Below are 7,416 nucleotides of genomic sequence, written 5' to 3'. Positions count from 1 at the left end.
CAATACAGCAACATAGCAAAACATTTAAATAAATTCACAAAATAAAGGAATCGAGAATAAAGAGGTATACTATTCTGGTTTTCAAAAGAATCATCCAGGTCTTTTAAAACAAATAAAAAATCTTCAGCACTTGATAAGATAATCTCTTTGGGTAGAGATTTAAAATTCTCCTAGAGGAGAAATTAACTTAAACAAAACCATATTTAACCATCCTGGCCTGTAAAGATATGATCATATTCTCCATTACCGTGACATAGTACACCACCCTGTTGAGCCATTTCTGAATCGTGGGAACTGGAACTGTGGGAATAACTGTTAAGCTTTTCAAAAACATTAAAAAGTCTAATAAACCAGTGCTATAATTCCACTGTCTCCACTTATACATCCAAGCTAGAATTCCTGCAGGTAATGAATGGGGACATTATGTCCAGAGATTTAGAGTATGATGTAGGCAACATTTAACACTCCAGATGTTGTGAACTTCATCTTCCATAATGCTCCTCTTACAGCCATAATGCTGGTAAAGCAGAATAGTGTATAATATAATCAAGGCTAAAAAGAACATCAAACTTAAAAGTTTCATTATTCATAATTTAGGGATCAATCTCTAGCCACTGAAATAATGAATGAGGCAAGACATTTTATCGTATAAATTGGCATCTAATTTTCAAAAAAATAAACAAAAATAGACAAACTGTAACTATGATAGAGTTGGAGAATTAGAGAACAGCAAGATTTCTTCACTGGGATTTAATGTTTAGTCAATAACCTTGACTGTGTTGTCCACACTTATATATATATATATATATATATATATATATATATTTATCCAAGGATATGTATACACAATGCTACAATTTATTTACTTAAAGCATGCAGTGATCATTATTGTGAGTGGTTAGGGGTTGTTCCTCTTTGAATAGTTAATTGTATTGCTTTGTTTTCAAAGTACAGTCACACAGTGACAAAAAGGTATATAGAGTGCTGTATTGTATTCACAAGAAATCTGAGACAGTTAGAGGGTTATTCACTACAGTGAGACTTGTTGGGAAGTAAATTTAAAATGTAAGGCCAAAATAACCAAATTGGACAAAGTCAGCTATGTCAAAATTCAGCTAACCATTTTGGCTATTTTGGCCTTAAATTTAAATACCCAGCAGTTGTCACTTTAGTAAATAGCCTTGTTATTTATATAAGTGTGTAAATGTTCTGCCATCCTGAAACCTAAAAATTTAATTTTAAACATTTCCAAACTAAAAATAAATCGGTTTAGTATGGTCCACTTCATTTTCAGTAACATAGCATTTGTGTAATGTTAAATGACTTTAAAAATGAATCTAGCACATATGGAAGTAGTTTTAGAGGCTTTTTCATCTTTATGGGTACTCTTTTTTTATATTTTTTTCCTTTAATGTGGATTCCTAGGTACATTTACTTACCATATGAACACATCTATAGAGCCGCTCACCTATTCACAGTAGTATATGTCCACTTCATTTAAATACATAATTTGGTTGAAGACTTAAATTTAAAAGCATTTAGCAAGTTAGATTGATGTGTTATTGTGTAAATGATTAACTAGCCAATGTTAAAGCAGATTAAGGCAGTCTTATTGACGATGCATTGGTTAGTGGAGATATAGAATTACCTTTCTAAATTAGTCTCTTTTTGTTTTATCTCATAAGTCATTATAAATAGAGATGTTTTTGAGTTTACTTTGAGAGTCTAAGAGCTTAAAGTCACTGCATATGCTGACATAAGGCTATTTTTCAGAGATAAACCCAGGTTTCCTTGCCCAATATTCTAAATTAATTTATATAGCCACCTTAACCACCACATGCTGATGTGCGATTTATGATGCATTTAGGCTAAGCAGTTGATTTTGGTTTTTGTCAAATTGTTTTTGAATGGTTTGACCAAAAAGGGATGGGTCCCTAAGGCTCCCTTCTCAACTTTCATCTATTGCTAGTTCAGTCATCAATATCAATTTCATCAATATATATATATAGTAAATATTTTATTGAAAAAGAGTAATGATTATAAACAATTTCATTATAAAAACAATCTTTGTATATCATCATATAATGACAACTCTATTTAGTGCATTAGGCCTTCCCCATAGGAAAGCATTGACTCAATGCTCTTCTGTGGCATTTTAGAAGACTCTGGATGTCCTCATGCAAAGCGTGAGGATGTCCAACTCCATTTCAAAGAGTCAAACTCTGTGAAAGGTCAGGAAGCACCTTTAGTGACTATCTGGAAGACAGCCATTAAAGGCTGTCTCAACGCTGCAATTTAAGCATTGCCGTCAGGGCCGGCCTTAGGGGTGTGAGAGTTGTGCGGCCGCACAGGGCGCCATGCGGCCGACACACCTTGCACATGGCCGGGATTAGAAAAAACTTCACAGCATTGCGATGGGGGCGGGGCTTACCTTGCGACGGGGTGGGTCTAACACGGGGCTGGGGCGGAGCTAAAAGTGCCGGCTGCATGGGAAGCAGGAAGGAGTCCCTACTTCCCCAACAACCAGACACCAGGAGCTGCACTGCCTCCTCTCCTCCCAGACCATAAAGGACAGAGGTAACCATGTATGACTGTCTGTTTGTGAGTGTGTGTGAGTATGTGCAACTGTCTGCCTCTGTGTGTGTGAGTACCTGTGTGTGTGACTGTCTGCCTGTATGTGTGTGTGTATGACTGTGTGTGTGTGTGTGTGTGTGTGTGTGTGACTGTCTGCCTGTATGTGTGTGTGTGTGTGTGTGTGTGTGCAACTGTCTGCCTCTGTGTGTGTGCTGTGTGTGTGCTGTCTGCCTGTATGTGCGACTATCTGCCTGTGTGTGTGTGACTGTCTGCCTGTGTGTGTGACTGTCTGTATGTGTGACTGTGTGTGTGTGTGCCTGTCTGCCTATGTGTGTGTGTGTGTGTGTGTGTGTATGACTGTCTGCCTGTGTGTGTGGCTTTCTGCCTGTGTGTGTGTGTGTGTGACTGTCTGTTTGTGTGTGTGTGTGTAACTGTCTGCCTGTGTGTGTGACTGTCTGCCTCTGTGTGTGTGAGTACATGTGTGTGTGTGTTTGACTGCCTGTGTAACTGTCTGTGTGTGTAACTGTCTGCCTGTGTGTGTGCGTGTGACTGTCTGCCTGCGTGTGTGTGAGTACCTGTGTGTATGGCTGTCTGCCTGTGTGGCTGTCTGCCTGTGTGTGACTGTCTGCCTGTGTGACTGTCTGCCTGTGTGTGACTTTCTGCCTGTGCGTGTGGCTGTCTGCCTCTGTGTGTGTGAGTACCTGTGTGCGTGGCTGTCTGCCTCTGTCTGTGTTTGTTTGACTATCTGCCTGTGTGACTGTCTGCCTCTGTGTGTGTGATTGTCTGCCTCTCTGTGTGACTGTCTGCCTCTCTGTGTGTTATTGTTTGCCTCTCTGTGTGACTGTCTGCCTCTCTGTGTGTTATTGTTTGTGTGTGACTGTCTGCCTCTATGTATGTGACTGACTGCATGTAACTGTGTGTGTGTGTGTGTGTGTGTGAGACTGTATGTGTGGCTGTATGTATGTGACTGTCTGTCTGTACCTGTGTGTGTTTTTCATTGTCTGCCTGTAACTGTGTGTGTATGTGTGTGTTCCTGTCTGATTGTAATTGTGTGTGCGTGTGACTGCCTGCCTGCAATTGTGTGTGTGACTGTATGTAACTGTGTGTTACTGTCTGCCTGTAACTGTGTGAGTGTGCCTATCTGCCTGTAACTGTTTATATGTGTAACTGTCTGTAACTGTGTGTTTCTGCCTGATCCTGTGTATTTGACAGTATATATGTATAGCTGAGTGCATTTGACTGTGGGACTGTGTGCATGTGACTCTGCAGTCAGACACATCTGACATGCACTTCTGTTGGCTGCAGACCATAAGTAGCTGTCTTCCAATCAGAGCACTGACGCAGATTACCACAGGGCACTGCAAGTCCCTCAGCTTGCAAGACAGTTACCAATGGTCTGCACCCAGTGGAAGGGCAGACCAGGTACAGATCAGCATGCCCCTCTCCCAACTAGGTAACAACAGGAAAGGAGGAATTAATATTTGTTTTTAAATCATTATTTATTTAATACACTATAAAAAGAATGACGGGGAGGAGGGAGGGGGGGGGGGCTGCAAAATTTTTTTGCACAGGGCTCCGAAGGGCCTAAGCCCGGCCCTGATTGCAGTTTCTTTGAAGCTTCAATGTTTGCAGCTGCAGGGCTAAGGGGACAGGGAGAGTGCTCACTGACCACTTCAATGTGATGAAGTGGTCTGAATGCCTATAGTATCCCTTTAAGTGGTCTAGGTGGCTATAGTGGCCCTTTAACATAAAACACATTGATGCTACAGCAGTAAATCCACCAAGCACTAGCCTATTTCGCAACACAAACATCTATTTTTTCTGAATAAAGTAAAGTTTTAGTTTACATAATATCCAATCATTTGTATACCTCATTTACTGTAATAAGAAAAATAAATCCACTATAATTAATGGTATGTAATAGAGAGAGGGTAGAGGAAGGGTCCTGTTCCCAAACTATCACCAGTAGTGCCATGGCTTCTGAGAGTTGGAACACTTTGGCCATGAGAACTGCTTACTCCTCCACCACTGCCTTGACCACTGCTGCCACCACCACCACTGTTAGTAGTATTCAGCCTCAGGATAGTGGGCTTAGCAGCATGTCATCTACATATTGATTGATGAGGCTTTTCATGTTGTGAGATGTAACATCATACACCCCTGTTACCTCCATCAATATGACTTCCAGAACTTGGCAAAGCGTTTACTGAGATCTGTACTTGCATAAGAGATGCAGACTCTGTTTCCCGTGATTCCATTGCCACCACACAATGAATATGTATTTCAATGTCAGAAACCACCAAGGACAATGTATGTACTCATCATAGTCTGGCAAACCCAAACACTGCAGTCTATTGAGATGCATTGCCAGTAAGACCTACTTCCCAAATATTGTCTCACTTAATATCCTAACTGAGACAGACCATTCACATCAACTAAGCACTATGTCCATTTTAGTGATTTGAGTGCTTTAAGTCAGTATGTGTAGTGTTTTACCTTTATACCCTCACAAATGCTGAAGGCTCTGTTACTTACCAGTTGGGAGGTTTTGCTTTTTTTGGTTTCCTCCTATTCCTTCTTTCTTTTTTTTCTATTTTCAGCATTAAATGTTGCACTTATAGTAATAGCCATATTTAGCAACATTTTGTTTTTCAGTTTGAGTAATTTTTTTTTGTTTTTAAACTGCATCTGGAAATGCTAGTATTTATTTAACTACCCCAACACACAAGGAATTTGGTAATTCTAGTGTTCAGGCATTTACAGCCATTGTAAGCAAAAGATTGTGATAGACAGACACCACCTTCTTGGCAGCAGCGCCTACATTCCTACTCCTCACTCACCATCTTCACTTGTGCACCTTTCTTGCACTGTACTACACACACAATCACCCTCAGCAACACGTAACTCACCTAATTGCGTCAGCCAGTGCAGCATGTCTATCTTGCTATTCCTCACATGAGGCAGGAAAATGTTGGGTAAGCTTTTGGAAGGGCATCAGAAGCAGGGGGAAATGCCAGGTATATTAATTTAAAGTCCCAGAGGCCCCTGCTTTATTGTTATCCTTTCTCCTCATCCAGTAAGCCACATATGATAGATTATAAATAGAATGGATGAGCCACTTATAGCTCATGTGATTCAATCCCCTGTGCAAGGACATAGGACCACCATATCACCATATGCTAAAGTGGAAGGCTTGCCATGAGTCTTACCCCTCACAAAAGACTTGTCCTCTCTATCGTTTACCTAGTACTACTAAATTATGTATAGTAAAAGGTAATTAAATACTTTGTCAAATCCAATTGCTTAAATGACTGTTTGATTTCTACTTACTAATTCAGCTTGTAGTAGGATGTGCTAGTGCAAGAAAGTTCCAGCACTGTATGAAACTTCATGAGTTTTGTGACTTTATACACTAGACAATGAAGCACAAAAAACAGAGGAGGGTTGGGGTAGCGCCACAGTATAAAGGAATATAGAATAGGCAAATAAATAAAAGCAATTGGAAGCTATAATATAGTGCACAAATAAATAAGTATAAAAAAGTCCCGAGAGGAGTACAAAAAAAAGTCCAATAAATGAAAGTCCACGTTCTTCATTTATTTTGTAATCTACTATTATTTTATATAGAAAGCACTATTGCGTTTCCTTTTTATATTTTATGGTCCTGATACTACAAAGACACCACTCTCATGTATCCTTGCAAGTGGGGATTGTACCACTGTATGCCATTCATACTGGAGCTAGGTACAGCTCCATAAAACGTGAGTATGACTGTATCTTATTCCTTTTATCAGCTCCCAGATAGAACATTCTATCCTATTATTCCTTCTTTTCTCTGTTGTTACATATGGAACCCACTGCTAAACCCTACCTGGTACTCCCATCGACGAATCGCGCAGACATCTTGTTGGACCAGTACTATCTGCAAGTGAATTCTCATCCTATTGGACTTTTTTGTACTCCTCTTGGGGCTTTTTTATACTTATTTATTTGTGCACTATATTGTAGCCTCCAATAGTTTTTATTTATTTGCCTATTCTATATTCCTTTATACTGTGGAGCTACCCCTACCCTCCTCTGTTTTTTTGTGTCTCATTTCCATTAGTAGGACTAGAGGGATTCCTACTTTGGGGTCAGCTGCCGCTTCTCAAACAAATAACCTCACTTAGATATTTTAGCGCTTTGCCTTTCCTTCCATTACCACACAATGAAGGCCAAATAGTTCTGTGGCCTGGGAAGGATTGTTGGAGGCACTTATACTTGCCCGGTGCTTGTCAAGCAAAAATACAGAATGAATAATCCATAGATATATAAAATGAATATTCCAGATAGCACTCCCAGGACTTTTTAGAGAATAAAGCTTAGCTTTTAATGAGCTTTTAAAAAATCAAGATTGATTTTTTAAAAGCTCATTAAAAGCTAAGCTTTATTCTATAAAAAGTCCTGGGAGTGTTATCTGGATTATTCATTCTATATATCTATATATACATACATATATAGTTCTTATGCTCAGTGCTGCCCAGCTAAGTGCATCATCACTGAAGATCTGACACTGTGCAGTCATGTGCCAGAACTTTAGGGATGAGGCTGGCCCCAGGCAGCACATGAGCTCTTAACTGAACCTTGTCTTCCTCAAACTCTGTGGCACTTGCAACAGATGTGGAGCAGTGAAACTTGTGCATATGAAGGAGGTATGTACTGCAAGCAGTAGAGGGGTATTGGCAGATATGGGCTAGGAATATGCAGGGTGCTGTGGAGTGTGGAATGTGTATGGGGGCTGTGGAATGGGAATGTGTATGGGGGATGTGGATGCAGGAGTGTGTATGGGGGCTGTGGAACAGG

Source organism: Pelobates fuscus, chromosome 1 (assembly GCF_036172605.1).
Source record: "Pelobates fuscus isolate aPelFus1 chromosome 1, aPelFus1.pri, whole genome shotgun sequence".
Lineage (NCBI taxonomy): Eukaryota > Metazoa > Chordata > Amphibia > Anura > Pelobatidae > Pelobates > Pelobates fuscus.
The sequence above is the reverse complement of the archived record's forward strand: the minus strand, read 5'-3'. Positions refer to the sequence as shown.